Source organism: Petaurus breviceps, unplaced genomic scaffold, assembly GCF_028583685.1.
Source record: "Petaurus breviceps papuanus isolate PSGF00001 unplaced genomic scaffold, PetGlider_PUasm1.0 90731, whole genome shotgun sequence".
Taxonomy (NCBI): domain Eukaryota; kingdom Metazoa; phylum Chordata; class Mammalia; order Diprotodontia; family Petauridae; genus Petaurus; species Petaurus breviceps.
The window spans coordinates 7,155,878-7,171,324 of record NW_027187325.1 but is presented as its reverse complement, the minus strand read 5'-3'; the positions used below and the strand labels follow the sequence as shown (position 1 = coordinate 7,171,324).

Here is a 15,447-nt window from a genome sequence, read left to right as displayed (position 1 = left end):
ATAATATCAAATGAAGGGGATTTTACATGAGTCTATGAACCTCTATTTGGTACAGATTGCTTTTCTTTTAAATATGTAACTTTTTTTTTTTTGCTTTTTGGAGGGCATTTGGGGTTAAGTGACTTGCCCAAGGTCACACAGCTAGTTTTGTTTTTTTGTGTATGTGTGTGTGTTAAGTTAAATAACTCTATTATTTTTATAATCCTGAACTTAATAAACACAGAAGAAAAGGGACATTTCTTTCTCTCTCTATAATATCAAATGAAGGGGATTTTACATGAGTCTATGAACCTCTATTCGGTACAGCTTGCTTTTCTTTTAAATATGTAACAATTTTTTTTTTTGCTTTTTGGAGGGTATTTGGGGTTAAGTGACTTGCCCAAGGTCACACAGCTAGTTTTTTTTTTTTTTGTGTGTGTGTGTTAAGTGTCTGAGGCTGCATTTGAACTCAGGTCCTCCTCACTCCAGGGCCGGTGCTCTATTCACTGCCCCAATATGTAATAAATTTAACTTCCAAAGCTGTCCTACTCATCTCTGATTTTCTTATGTGGCTTTTATTCACGTCTCATCTGTGCCTTTTTGAAAAAAAAATGCTTTAATAACCCCATTTTCTATCTTCCCCCTTCTAACATATTCCAATCTTTCTTTTTTCTCCCTCTAACTAGAAAAAAGGAAAACCGAAGCCCTTGTAACAAATATGCAGAGTTCAGTGAAACTAATTCCTGTAATGGTCATTTCTGGAAATGGACATTTTATTCTGCAGCTTGGATCCACCACTTCTTTGATCAGTAGCCATGTATGGCTCACCATCAGTCCTCTGCAGTTGAGGTTTGTCATTGTATTGCTCAGAGTTCCAAAGTTTTTCAAAGTAGTTTTTCTTTATAATGTTATTTAGTACATTGTTCTCTTGGCTCTGTTCACTTCATTCTGCTGATCCACACGTCTTCCAAGTTTTCTCTGAAGCTGTCCATTTTGTTATTCAGAACACTATATACTTCAAAAACTGAGTTTTGAGAATGACAAAATCTATTAAAATATATCTTAAATTAATATATATTAGAATTGTTGCTGTAAGTTTTTATAATTCATTATTATGTCCAGGTATTGTGGGTAACACTTCATTCTTTGATAGTGGTCCTATTACGGTATAGTTTATTGTTTGTATTCTTCAGTAAATTTTGAAGTTTGCAATTCTTGCCTAGGGATTTGTCATGTCACTCCATGAAAAATAGCTTCTGAATATATTTTATCCACCAGATCATATCTTGCTCATATTCAGAAGCAGGTGCTAAACTTTTATAGCCTATACTGATGTGTTGTACATTCTCCACTATTACCTTGCATAATCTACACTGACCTTTGAGTCTAAGCTGCTAAAGATTACCCTTCAATAGTTTCTGGAAGTAATGATTTGGTCCTGAATTATCATCATGAGCCTTATCCATCCCTCATTTTCACAAAGCCACGGGACTCAGTCATTTGTTAAATTCATCTTTGTCAACTTTTATTGGTTGAATTCATGAGGATGATGTCTACGAACATAAAGAGTTTTTTGATTCCATTTTAGGATCTTAGTTATTTCATAGGTTCCATCTATAGGTAAGATATCTATCTTTGGTTCCATTAGGCAAAGTCAATGATTTATACCAGCTACCAATGTTTACTATTGTTTTATGAAATGATGTCTATTTATTTGAAAAAGTATTTCTCTAGTTTTATGACATGTTCATCATGTGCTCTATGAATGCCTATTCATCATTTTCCTTCTTTTTGGCTAAGAAATGTTAATTTTTCTATAACTGATTTAGAATGATGAATCTTGTTCTTTGTTAAACCTGTATGGGTTTTGATTGGATGGTTTCTGCATATGTTATAGCTCATTTTACAGTCCTGAATGTGTAAGTTGTCTGGAATTGGCATATAGGTTAAGCGTTACACAAAATGGATTGGTGTGAATGTGTTGTCATCTGTAATGTCTGAGGGAGTACTGAGTGAGTGATCAGTAAGATCACTGATTCAATTGGTATACTTAGAAATTATTTGGTTTTGTAAATCAGAATTTTTTAGTGTCACTGCTTTTTAATGTGGGATCCATATGCCTTACTGTCTTAAGTTTTTTTTTAAAGCAATTGGGGTTAAGTAGCTTGCTCAAGGTTACACAGCCAGGTGTTTCTGGGTGGGTGCTAAGTGTCTGAGCCTGGATTCGATCCCTCAGGTCATCCCGACACTGGGGCTGGTGCTCTTACTCGCTGTGCTACCTGGCTGCCCCCCAATTTTTTTTTTTGCTTTTTTTGGAGGGCAGTTGGGGTTAAGTGACTTGTCCAAGGTCACATGGCTAGTGAGTGTTAAGTGTGTGAGGCCAGATTTGAACTCAGGTAATTCTGACTTCAGGGCTGGTGCTCTATTTACTGTGCCACCTAGCTGCTCCCTGTCTTAAGTTTTGATATGAGTCACTCTACTTACCTTCTCCCACTGGAAAACTATAGGATGACCATGTCTTAGGAGAGACTCCTGCCCTAGTGAACACCTTGGAAAAGATTTCTGTTCTCTCTTAGATGGTATTAAGCTTATCTGACTTTTTATTAAAATTTCCTAACACTGAAACACATGTTTCTAGACACTACAAGTATTTGCTAAAAGAATTCCCACTTTCCCCTACAAAAGCAGGTATAGGTTGTATGGAATCTTGCATACTACCCCATTTAGATTATGGCCACCCATTCTGGAGATTGCTAGTGGGGCTCAGGTATGCAGTTTTTATGCTATGGAACAGAATAAAGGTAATGAATCTTCCCAGAGGTCAAACCTGTGCCGCTCTCCCCATTTGCCATTGTTCCCTAATCACCTGATCTACCTGGCTATAGGTCATAGAGTGATAATCCAAGTGCTTACATTAGCTGACCATGTCTTTTGCTGTTGTTGCCTGGAATTCAGCCTCTGCAGCTGTAAAGTAAGATACACACTCACTAAGCCACCTGGGATTTAGAAGTCAGTCTAGTGATGCTCTGCAAAGCACCCACTAAATATTTGATACCCAGGCTGTTAATTTCCCACTAGTTTTTGCTTCTGGCATGACACAAACATCCTTCTTTGTCACAGGTTTTTTTTCCCTGTTCAACATCAGCATCTTCATCAACTCTATCACTTCCTACCCCCTCAGGCTAGTTTCTCAATCAATCCACTTCCAAGACCTACAAATCTAGGATTTTTTTAGAACTTCATCCTACATTTCTAATCTTTGAGCTCCGAAGAAAATTGAAAAGCACTTTGCCTCAAGTACTTTTCCTTCATTTTTACAGGGATCATTAAGAAAGTTCAGTGAAATTTAATTCATGTTTCTCAATCTTTTGCATTTACATGATTCTTATTAATTTCCACACTGCAGTCGCAATAAAGAAAACACAAAATTTTCTTTTGTAAAAAGATCTGCAATCTCCAAAAATATTACTTGGGATGAGGTCTGATTATATAAATGGTCAGTCTTCAACTCAACACAATTCCATAAGTAGTATGGTCCAATTTGGACCCTAAAGTCCTGAGTTCTAATCCCAAATCTGCTACTTGCTAACTATTTTACTTTGGGCAAGTTACTTAAACTCTCTAGTTCTTATTTTCTTTCTCTATAAAATGAGGGACATTTAAGGCCCTCTCCTACTCTAAATCTATGACCCTATGATCTATTAATTACCTATTATGAGCAAGCCATAGTTCTAAGTGCTGGAGATAGACAAAAATAGTAGTCTTAACCTTATTGAGCTCATAGTCTGTTGCTGTTCAGTTGCTTAAGTTGTGTTTGACTCTTTGTGACCCCATTTGGAGTTTTCTTGGCAAAGACATTGGAATGGTTTGTGATTTCCTTCTCCAGTTCATTTTACAGATGAGGAAACTGAGGCAAATAAGATTAAGTGAGTTGCCCAGGGTGATACAACTAGTAAGTGTCTGAGACCTGATTTGAACTTAGGTCTTCTGACTCCAGTTCTGGTGGTGGCATAGTACACTTGTACATCAAACCTCTGGACAGGATTGAGAGACACCTACTGTTCATTTCCTATGGAGATGCTCCCATTTTACTTTCTGGTGCAAAGAACAGCAGCTAGTGCAAAAGCAGCAATATCAGAAGCTGGTTTGTAGCTAAGGCATCTAGATTGCCAGGACTAAAGCTGAGAAGAAACAGATGAGGAAATGAACCACCTTAATGGTAGCCAAAAGGACCTACAATAAATGGAAAGGTACTATCAGAAGTAAGTGACTAGTGCTGTTCCCTCTGTGCTCAATATCGAGAGGGAAGAGAAGTGAAATACTAAAGCTGAGTCTTGAATTCTTAGACTGTAGGTGCCCTGTCTACTTGACAGTTGTTTTTAATATATTTGTTTTTTCTTTTTTAACTCCTATGGCTCTGGGCAAAGAACTGCATGTAGTTAAGTCATGTGTATGTGATTGACTCCATCAAATCATGCTGATGTGATTGACACCATTGACAGACATTCTTCCCGTGGATGAGGGCACCGTGAATCAGAAGAATAGTACTAGAAAAATCCATATACATTATACCTCTAGAGTAATGAAAAGAGTCCTAGAAATCACAGAAGGGAAATAGAGTTGGGTGACAAAAGTGATCAATCCTTTGAGAACTTCTGAGTGGAGTGCCCTCAGCTATAAAAAGAGTGAGTAATCATTGGAGTAAGCATGAGACTGCCAGCACCTGGCCCTCATCAACAAATCGTGTTAGACACATGGGCAACAGTGGCACCTGACTGCCAAAAATCCACATCCATAATAAATTCATTATCTTTTCCCCCAAAATAATTACACCTGTTCTTAACATGGGAAGGAAAGGAGAGAGGGAGGAAGGAAGGAATGAAGGGAAGGAAGGAGTGAGAGAGAAAGGAAGAAAAAAGGAAGAAAGTAAGGAAGGAAGAAAAGAAAGAAGGATAAAACAGTTCCAAGGATTTAAACCTTCCAGTATGAATAACTGGGAAGGATGCTGGTGTCTTGACATAAATAGTAATGTTAAGAAAGGGGGGCATAGAAGTGACATTGGTGAATTCCTTCTTCTGGGTCAATGAATTGGGGATAGGTATGAACAAAAGTGTATACTGTATTAGAGAAAACACTGTGTCTTCTGAGTGGGATTAGGTTTCCATAGGATGGAAAGAGTAGGAAAAGTCTAATATGAAGTATAGTTAACAATAGAATGGAGTTTCCATAGGGTATGATGAAAGGAGAGAGCAGGAAGGGATAAATAAGGGAGGGATGTCTTGGAGCCTGCCCATACTGGCTAGAGACAGCCAACTGTTACATTTTTTAATGTGAGCATTTATATTTAAGAAATTGGCAAATGCTACTGATTAAGACTTGATTTATTGTTGTGTTTAATTGTCTGGACTTAAGAAAGTGATGGGAAAGTGCTAACAATGAAGATTCAACTTAAGAGTATGTTGTGCATACATTTTTTTGAGAGCCAGTTGTTAAACATTTATAGCACACTACTGGGTGGAACTGGGGTACCTCTCCATGAAAGATTGGGGAGTGGTAGCAGGGGAAGATTTTTACATAGGCAGTTTTTCAGCTTTAAACAATGAACCACAGAGATTAAGAAAGGATTATAGGTTAATAGATGTGTAGATTTAGAGCTATAAGGGACATTGGAGGCCAAATCCACTCTCCCACCCCATTTTATAGATGTAGAAATGGAGGCACAGGAGCAATTAAGAGACTTGTTTAGAGTCACCCAGCAAATGAATACACAGCAGGATTAAAACTCAGGTCTTTTCCCCTAAGTCCAGCACTCATTTATTAGGAGCTTGCCTGCCATAAGATAATAGATTATTTTACCTTTCCCAAAAAAGCAAAGCCCCATATCCTAGTTCAGAAATTGATTTTCTTATATTCCCATGAGGCTAATATTCCAGTCCTGGACTAAGTCCAGGAGTCCAGAAAGCCTGGTATCTATATTCAATCATGATAACTATGGCTGATCTATCCCATTCCTCCATTAGTAATGTCTCCAGTTCAGACACTATGGCTTTTTTTTTGCCCTCTAGGGTTGATATTTCCATATATGATAATATCTTGGGTGTCCAAAAATTTCCATGCCCTCTCTCCCAATTTCTCTCCCAAGGGTTGCTTTAGTGCCTGAAATTTCACCAAAGAATTTCACTTCTCAGTCAAAATAAAATTTTTCCTGGAGGTTTAAGACTAGTAGTGCATGAATAAGTCTCTCTGCTTGTCCATTCATAGCAACCAGGTGACTGAATGGGAAATAGAGCAGGTTAAATTTTACTGGGTTGAGGCGGAAGTCATAGGACTTCTGCTCTTTCCCAGAATTGCCCATCATGAATTCCTCTGCTGTTGAGCACATGGCTCAATGAAGAGCCACAGCAACTTAAATACATGTTTGTTCATTTAGCTGAAACTAATTTTTATTTTCCTCATAAAAATTATATTAGCGACTACTGATCAGAGCCCTCACTGATCACCATTCTGAAAGAAATACAATACCCTTGGGATTAAAATTTCCCTTCCACTTGATGCTTAAATGATTTATCACTTAGCTTTCTACAAGAGCTCAGTTCACAAATGGTCTCCTAAAGGCTACCATGAGTGGAAGACTCTTGGCCAACCTAGAGATTTTTGGTTCTTGAAGTGCTAAATTGTATGTCTGTTTTCTTTTTCCTTCCTGGATTGTCACAAAGTTTTTCAGAGGGCAAGATTTTCATTCCATAAGCATTTTCATGCATGCTGAACACTAGCTCCGTTTTAGTTAATTAAACTTATGAAATGGGGAAGTGGATAAAAGTACATTCCATAGGTATGGGCTGATGGGAACTCTGAATGCTAATTGAGATTTTATGTGGCAACAAAAGAGATACAAATGGAGCTATGGTGTTATCCTAATGGATGCCTCTCATACATGGCCCCAATGGAGCAGAGAATGGGAGGAGGAAATTGGATTGTAAAATCTCCCAGATAAAAACCTGATCTATGAAACATGATGCCCCATTGCTTGATTTTCTATTTTAAGAAGATTTAAAACTGAAAGCCACCCGCCAATAGATGACGGAGCAACAACTGGTGGTGCGTTTGAAGACTTTTGGCTGACGTCCTAGTTGGAATGAGGCATTCAGAATTTACAGAATGGAGGCAACTTTATTAGAACAATGACTTTTTACAATGCAGCTGCCTAGCATGGTTTTACAAAGGAACGAGATCCCCAAATAACAAAATCTACTTTATTTTCTTCAGTGACCAAATGGCTTCTCCCACTGCAGTAATTTGGAAGTTTATGATCTCTGCTTGAAAGAGTGGATTTCCCTTAAGCATTGGAAGAAGGTGGGCCTGAAAAAGTGGCCTGGCATAGCCAGTTGACTAAGATAGTCCTAGTTTCTCATGAGCTAGACCTGATGGATGGGTCTTTTGGGAAACGTCCTGGGGCATGCACGGTCTTTTCATTCTGAACCATGATTCTGAGAATTCTTGTTTTCTTGCGATCATTGTAAAAACAGAACTGCAATGTGGTATCATGTCCTTATAGTTGAGGAGTATCTGTGCATATTGAATATGTTTGTTTTATACTGTGAGGCCCGAACGCTACTTGTTTTATTGTAAAATGTGGAATCTCTAAAGCCACTTCCTAATGAGCCTGAGCATGAAAGTTACCTTTAGAGTTAGGGAGGAGCATAGAAAGAAGGAAAGGCCAAGGAAGGACTAATTTTTGGTTGGACTCAGGCTATGATTCTAGTTAAGATACTAGCAATAGCCAGGTTGCAGTGAGAGCCCGAAACAAGAACCAAGTGGGAGAAGCAACTGAGGGCACTGGTTTCATGCAGGAAGGAAAGAAAGAATCTGAATGTGGAGAAGGGACTATGATTGTTTCCTCTTTTAATCTTGGAGAGTTCCAGTCCTTGAAGTACTCAACTCATCTGAGTAGAGGCAAAGATTGAGAGAAGAAAGAAGTGCTAACTTTAACCCAGGCTCCTGTTGTTCAGAGACAGCCATTCCATTACCATTGTCATCATCATCGTGCAAGGGACATCTCAGGTAGATCATGCAATCAAGGAGAAATGGAAGGACCATGTTGTATTCTAAGTGGTCTCTATTCTGACTGTGAATACAAAGTGGCTGTACTCTCTTAACACACTGGTGAATTAGAAGGATGGACAAGAACTTAGATTGTAACTTGCCTGGAGGTTTAGGAGACTCACAGCCCTTTGTGCATGGCTACTGAGAATGTTCCACAACTTGATTCAATTCCTTATTATATATAGATCCACGTGTTAATTAAATGAAGTTATTATTTGACTTGTGTTTCTGATCTATATTAATAGTGACACATTGAGTTGGACCTTGTAATGGGAATGTAAATTTTTAAGATCTTCCCTACCCCTAGGCTAAAGTGCACCTGGAGCCTGGGGTGGGAGGCTTGTTTTTCAGTAGATACTTTTTGATTGGCCAGTGGGTCCAGAAGGTTGTTACATTCTCTGAGCCAGGAGCAGGCTATATACACCCTGATTTGAGGCTTTGTTTTGGGGCTCACTTTGAGAAGTGTTCTGGGATTTGGTCAGATGAGACTCTGGGAAGCCATTGTTGAGAGCCCCCCGGCTTTGAAAAACCCAGATGTTGATTTGGTATGGATGTAATGGTTGGACAGTTTGGAAACCTGTCTACTTGATCTGTTTCTCTGTCTTGATAATTCTGTCTGTATACTCTGAAGTTCGGGGTGCTGATCTTTTTCCCTGAACTAGGTTAATGATATATGTTTGACTGATTAAAGTAAGTCTGTTAACCCATTTTGAGTTGCTTTCCTTTATCAAAGCAGATCTAAGAACCTGTGTTGGCAGCCACCCTGGGACGCTGGGGTGCTTGCTGCTACAGACCTCTGGACATGGTTTGAATAGTTCTCATAAAAAAATAGCCATACCATACATGGTAGTCACTAATGAAGGTTGGGTGTGCTAAATGTCATAGTGCAGAGAGTGCTGGGTCTGGAGTGAGGAAGAACCAAGTTCAAATCCAGCCTCAGATGCTTACTAGCTGTATGACACTGGGTAAGTCACTTAATCTCTCTATGATTCAGTTTTTCCAACTGGAAAAAGGGGATAATAATGACATCTACCTCCCAGGGTTATTGTGAGATTGAATGAAATAATATTTGTAAAGTGTTTAGCAAAGTGCTTGGCATGAAGTGGGTGTTTAATAAATGCTAGTTCCGAAAGAGTTGTGGATCAGTGGAATAGATTAGGTAAATAATATGTTGTAGTAAATGACCATAATAATCAAGAATATGATAAACCTGAAGATTCAAGATTTTGGGACAAAAACTCATTATTTCACAAAAATTTCTGGGAAAGCTGGAAAACAGTATGGCAGAAACTAAGTATGGGCCAACATCTCACACCATATATCAAGGTAAGGTCAAAATGGGTACATGATTTACACATAAAGGGTGATACCATAAGCAAAGTAAGAGAACATGGAATAGTTTATCTGTTAGAACTATGGATAAGGGAAGAATTTAGGACCAAACAAGATACAGAGAACATTACAAAATGCAAAATATATAATTTTGATTATATAAAATTAAAAAGTTTTTGTGCAAACAAATGCAACCAAAATTATAAGAAAAGCAGAAAACTGGGAAAAATTTGTAGCAAATATCTCTGATAAAGACCTCATTTCTCAAATATATAGAGAACTCAGTCAAATTATAAAAATATAAATCCTTCCCCAATTGATGAATGGTGAAAAGTTAGAACAGGTGGTTTTCAGACAAAGAAATCAAAGCTATCTCTGGTCATATAAAATACTCTAAATCACTATTACTTAGAGAAATGCAAGTTAAAACAACTCTGAGGTAGCACCTCACATATCAGATTGGCTAATATGACAAAAACAAAAAAGATAAATGTTGGAGGGGATGTGGGAAAGTTGGAACACTAACACACTGTTAGTGGTATTATGAAGTGATCTGACCATTCTGGAGAACAATTTGGAACTATTCCCAGAGGAATATAAAACTGCATACTCTTTGACCCAGCAATACCACTGCCAGGTTTATATCCCAAAGGTATAAAAAAAGGGAGAAGGATTGACCTGTACAAAAATATTTACAGTAGCTCTTTTTTTGTGGTGGCAAAGAATTGGAAATTGAAGGGATGCCTATGAATTGGGGAATGGCTGAACAAGTTGTGCTATATGACTGTGATGTAATATTATTGTGCTATAAGAAATAATGAGCAGGATGATTTCAGAAAAACCTGGAAAGACTTACATGAACTGATACAAAATGAAGTGAGCAAAGCCAGGACAACATTGTACACAGTAACAACAATATTGTAAGATGAAGAACTATGAATGGCTTACCTATTCTCAGCAATGCAATTATTCAAGACAATCTCAAAGGACTTAGGATGAAACATGGTATCTGCCTCCAGAGAAAGAACTGATATTTTCTGAATATAGACTTCATCTCCTCTCCTCTCCTCTCCTCTCCTCTCTTTTTCTTTCTTCAGGTTTTCTTGTACAAAATGACTAATATGGAAATGTTTTAAACAACTGCACATGCATAACATGTATCAGATTGCTTACTGTCTCAAGGAATGGTAGGGTAGAGTAGGGTAGGAAGGAACAGAATTTGGAACTGAAACAAAAAAAATGTTAAAAATTGTTTGGACATGTAATTGGAGAAAAAATAAAATACTATTTTAAAAGATGCTAGTTTCCTTCCTTTTGCAATACACCAACATATATATATTGAACAGCCTTCTTAGAATATGGGAATGGTGATACTTTGTCAGTATTTATTTGGAACAGGTAAAAGTAGTGTTTGTGGAGTCTTAAAATATTCTTTAAATAACATCTTTATTTAACATAAAATTAGTACAAGTAGTACCAAGAAACAAGTACAAGATACTACAATACCTAGGGGTTATGGGTTTTCCCTTGATGTAAATGTACAACTAATTGAGTGAAAAACGTGAATATTCATTAAGATATTAGGACATTTGGTATGGTTTCTCTTTTAGTCCTTATATAAAAAAGCATTAAACTAGGAGGAAGGAGGCTTGAATTCTCAACCTTAATTCACCTCAAAAAAAGCTGTGTAACCTTGATTAAATTATTGACACCATAAGAAGGAAATGGCAAACCACTCCAGTATCTTTGCCATGAAAACCCGAAATGGGGTCATGAAGAGTTGGATACTACTGAAATGACTAAACAACAATGACAATGACAACAAAAAGGACTTCAGTTTCTTTTCTGTAAAATGGGAATAATCCTTTACCTGTTTTCACACAAAGACCAGATGAAGTAACATCTCAAAGTCTCTTCTCAATGTAAGATCTATGAAACCATGAAATCATCTTGAAATTACACTATTTTGAGAAACGTAAAGCAAAAAAAGCAAAAACGTTTTTCAGCTTTGAAGGGAATGATAAACCTGGAAATTCCATTCCATCCAAAAAAAAAAAAAGAACCAAACACTCCCCTCAAAATCCAATAGCAAAATTGAAGGCATATTTACATTCAATTTATAATCCAATCGCTTTTAAAATTATTACACCAAAAGACATTTCTCTTTATGACACATATAAACTTCACAATTTTAAAGAAAGTTGCTAGTCAGGAAAAAATGGAACCCCTAGGACCTCTGATTTCCCTTGGAAAGCTTCAGAATTGTAGTAGTCCAGCAAAAGAGAAATGTGCTTCTGAAAACAAAGGAAGGAAAGAAATTTGCAATCTAAGTTTGATTTCTGGCTCTTTTATTTACTAAGAGGTTTTGGATAAATCACTTTGCCATTCTGGGCCTCAATTTTCCATCTGTAAAATGAACGGATTGGACTAGTTGATTTCTAAGGCTCCTTCAGTTCTGAATTATATCCACAACTCAAATGATGAAATAAATTCAGGGGTGTTGAAAGTTCTTACTAAAACAAGGGTAGCAGAAACTAAAGAAAGTCAGAGGAAAGGGACAATAGTTTTAAAACATAGCATTCTGTGACTGTACTTCCTGTCTATGAACATGAGTCATAAACTATTTAGATGGTGGGCACGAGTGCGAAATCAATGAAATTGATTCAGCTTTCTTTGGCAACAGAGAAAAGAAATTCACTTAATTTAGTTGACTATCACTAGATTAAAAAGAAGGTAAAATCAAATGTCAGGATGGGTTTGGTTGTAGCACCCAAATGCAGTTGGCCATGATTTTTTTTCTTTCTTGTCATTGTTGGGTATTGTATAGATATAGCCATAGACACTCCCCCCCACCAAATAACATAAAAAGACTGGAAATGAGAATTAGAGCATGAATATATCAATTTTTTCTTTATTTTTTTTTTAAAGCAATTGGGGTTAAGTAACTTGCTCAAGGTTACATGGCCAGGTGTTTCTGGGTGTGGTGCTAAGTATCTGAGCCTGGGATTCAATCCCCAGGTTATCCCAACACTGGGGCCGGTGCTCTTTCTCGCTGTGCTACCTGGATGCCCCTATACCATTTTTTTTCAATATTTATTCTTCAATTCTCACTTTGGCCATCATGACTTACTATGGGAATATAGGCTAGATGGACAATAAGCTCTTCCTATAGTCAACTAATAAAAGAAGCATGATATTTTGGAAATTATTAATCTAGAACTTCTTCCTGCCAAGAAATTTTATATTATCAAGACCAATATTTTTCTGGTGAAAGGCAGAGTAGTATAGTACATAGAGGGCTTGTCTTGGAGCCATAAAAACCTGGATTCAAGTCTTGTCTGTGACACAGGCTAGTTGTGTGGTGATGGTCAAGTAAATCAACTCCCAATGCCATGGGAAACTCTTTAAGAAAGAGGGAAAGTATGGCATCATGGTTAGAGAGCTGGCCTTAGATTCAGGAAGACCAGGGGTTCAAGCCTGGCTTTTGATATATACTTGCTAAATGAACATAAGCAAGTGTCTTAACCTCTCAATGGCTCCAGTTAATAGTTCATGATTGTAAGTTATAGATGATTTGCTGACCTGAATCAGTACACGCAGTCCCCTTACTAGGAGTTCACTCTATGAATGACATCACAGGTACAGAAAAGATGGCCATAAAAGGAGATGGGTCAGTCATGTACATGGGAATGAGAAATAACAACATGGAATAGTGCTGCACTGATGTCTATAAAGTAGATTAAAAAAAACCCCAAATCGGTGAAATAATTTTTCAGTGTGTTAGGATTGTCTTTGTCTTGGTTATCATTAAAAATTTTTTTTAAGGTTCCTGCCTATCCTTCATATAGATGAAAGACATTCTGATATGTCTAAACAAAACATTAGAATAAGCCTCATGTAATTCGTTAGTAAATAAAAGCAGTTCTCTCTCTGTCAATCCATTTCCCCCTCTGATTGCAAGCATTAGATCTAGTCTCAAAATAACCATCTCTTCTTGTATATCAGACCCACATAGCCTTTTTTAAAGGTGGCAGCGAATAACCCATATTGTGACATTCTATTCTTTTCTTCATATTGAATTATTAATTATTTAACACCTAAACTTCAAGGGAAAAGTTGATAATAGCTTTCTTGCTAGGATGGTTCACTAAGTAAGCAGTTATATTCCTTTCTCTAAGACTTAGAGGGAATAGCCGTTTTAATTGTGCAACTTTGAAATCACTATCCTCACTATCAAATCCCTGTGTTTTGTTGTGAACCGTGACATCAGGAAGGTGATTCCGTGAACTGGATTTAAGTGAGGGACGGTCGTAAAGTCATCAGCCTCACTTTCTTCTCCAGAGCCATCTCAGGGCAAGATATGGACCAGGATGCCTGGAGCTGGTCTCAATGTAGTGGGAGACCTTGCCCTTTTTAAGTTAAGGTCTTTCCGAAGTCTCAGTTTGACTGAAGCAATGTCTCATTCAGTAATGAAGGTGAGGTAAGAAATGAGGCAAAGAATGGCCTAGTTAAATGACCTCGTTAAAAAAAAATCAATGCAGGAGGGTAAGACCTCAGAGTTTCTGGCCAAAACAGAAACAATTGCTATTTACACTCACTCTGAAATTTTAGTGCCCAAACGATGAACAAGTGAATTTTGGGCTGGGACCTATTGTTAGACAATCAATGAGTATCAAATCACTATACTTGCTTTTAATACTTGTGTTGGAGAGGCAGCATGACTGGGTGTAATAGTAATGGTGATTTGAAGATTTTTCCCTGCCCCTTAACAGGACTAATGGAATTTGGAGATCTTCCCTGCCCCCAATAGGTTGAATGTAATCACATGGCACCTGTGGTGGGAGGAACTTGATGAAGGGTGGAGCAGAGGCCACAGGAAGCTGGGAGTTAGAGCAGTTAGAGCTGAGGGAGGAGAGGACACACTCAGGGAGACAGCTAGGCTTGTGAGTGTTGGTTTGTGGGAAGGCCAAAGGATGGTGTGTATATTAACTTCTTTGCTACTGTGATGGATTTGACTTTCTGGTATTGGGATTTGTTTCTCTGTTTTCTGAATAAATGTTTTGATTCTATCTTTTATATGGAGAGTCTGTTATATTTTGCAATTAAGAACTATGCCTGCATGTTTACAGTTGCCATTGGTGCTGTGAATATTGCATTGATGCTACACCTGGTATATAGAGAGTTAGTATGACCTAGGATCAGTTCCCATCACTGACATTGTAACTCTGCTCAAGTCACCTCACTTCTCAGTTTCTTAGACAGCTCTTCAAAAGTACATAGAAATTGCTGATATGCATTGAGAGAGGGAACTTCTCACTGGGGAGCTCCCTACATTGTTGGCATTACAGATCCAGAGTGGTGGCATGGTAATTTTCCTGGCTGGCTGAGGGGTTCTTCCTTTCCCCTGGCCTTCATATTATCTTTGGAGAATTTGCACAAGGATAGACCTAAGTTCTTTTTATCTGACTGCTTCCTCCTCAGATAGCTGTGTTCCTGAGAAGGACATCGAAATGATTAACAAGATTCATCACACATAAAAGACAAAAGAAAATAATAACCAAACTCTTAAGAAATGAAGATTGGAGAATAGGTGAACCTCTCAGAATAAGATAAAAAAGAAGAGAGGTGTTTTTTAAAATTTATTTTTATTTTTTTTAAGCAATCGGGGTTAAATAACTTGCTCAAGGTTACACGGCCAGTTATTTCTGGGTGTGGTGCTGAGTGTCTGAGCCCGGGATTCGATCTCCAGGTCGTCCCAACACTGGAGCCGGTGCTCTTACTCACTGAGCCACCTGGCCGCCCCTAAGCAATTGGGGTTAAGTAACTTGTTCAAGGTTGCACGACCAGGTGTTTCTGGGTGGGTGCTAAGTGTCTGAGCCCGGGGTTAGATCCCCAGATCATCCCGACACTGGAGCCCGTGCTCTTACTTGCTGTGCTACCTGGCTGCCCCTGTTTTTTTTTTTTAAATCTGCAGCTATATCTATATGATGCCCAACAAATGACAGCAAAGAAAAAAATTATAGCTAATTCCAT

General features: G+C 37.9%; 1 long non-coding RNA gene and 1 pseudogene across 1 annotated transcript in view; one reads left to right on the top strand and one right to left on the bottom strand.

Moving 5' to 3' along the window:
* LOC138145218 (uncharacterized) overlaps nucleotides 1-15,447 on the bottom strand; it is a 1,102,603-nt gene that overhangs the window by 201,045 nt on the left and 886,111 nt on the right. The window lies entirely within an intron of this gene.
* The window catches only part of LOC138145250 (hsp70-binding protein 1-like), a 93,121-nt pseudogene that overhangs the window by 24,967 nt on the left and 52,707 nt on the right, over nucleotides 1-15,447 (top strand).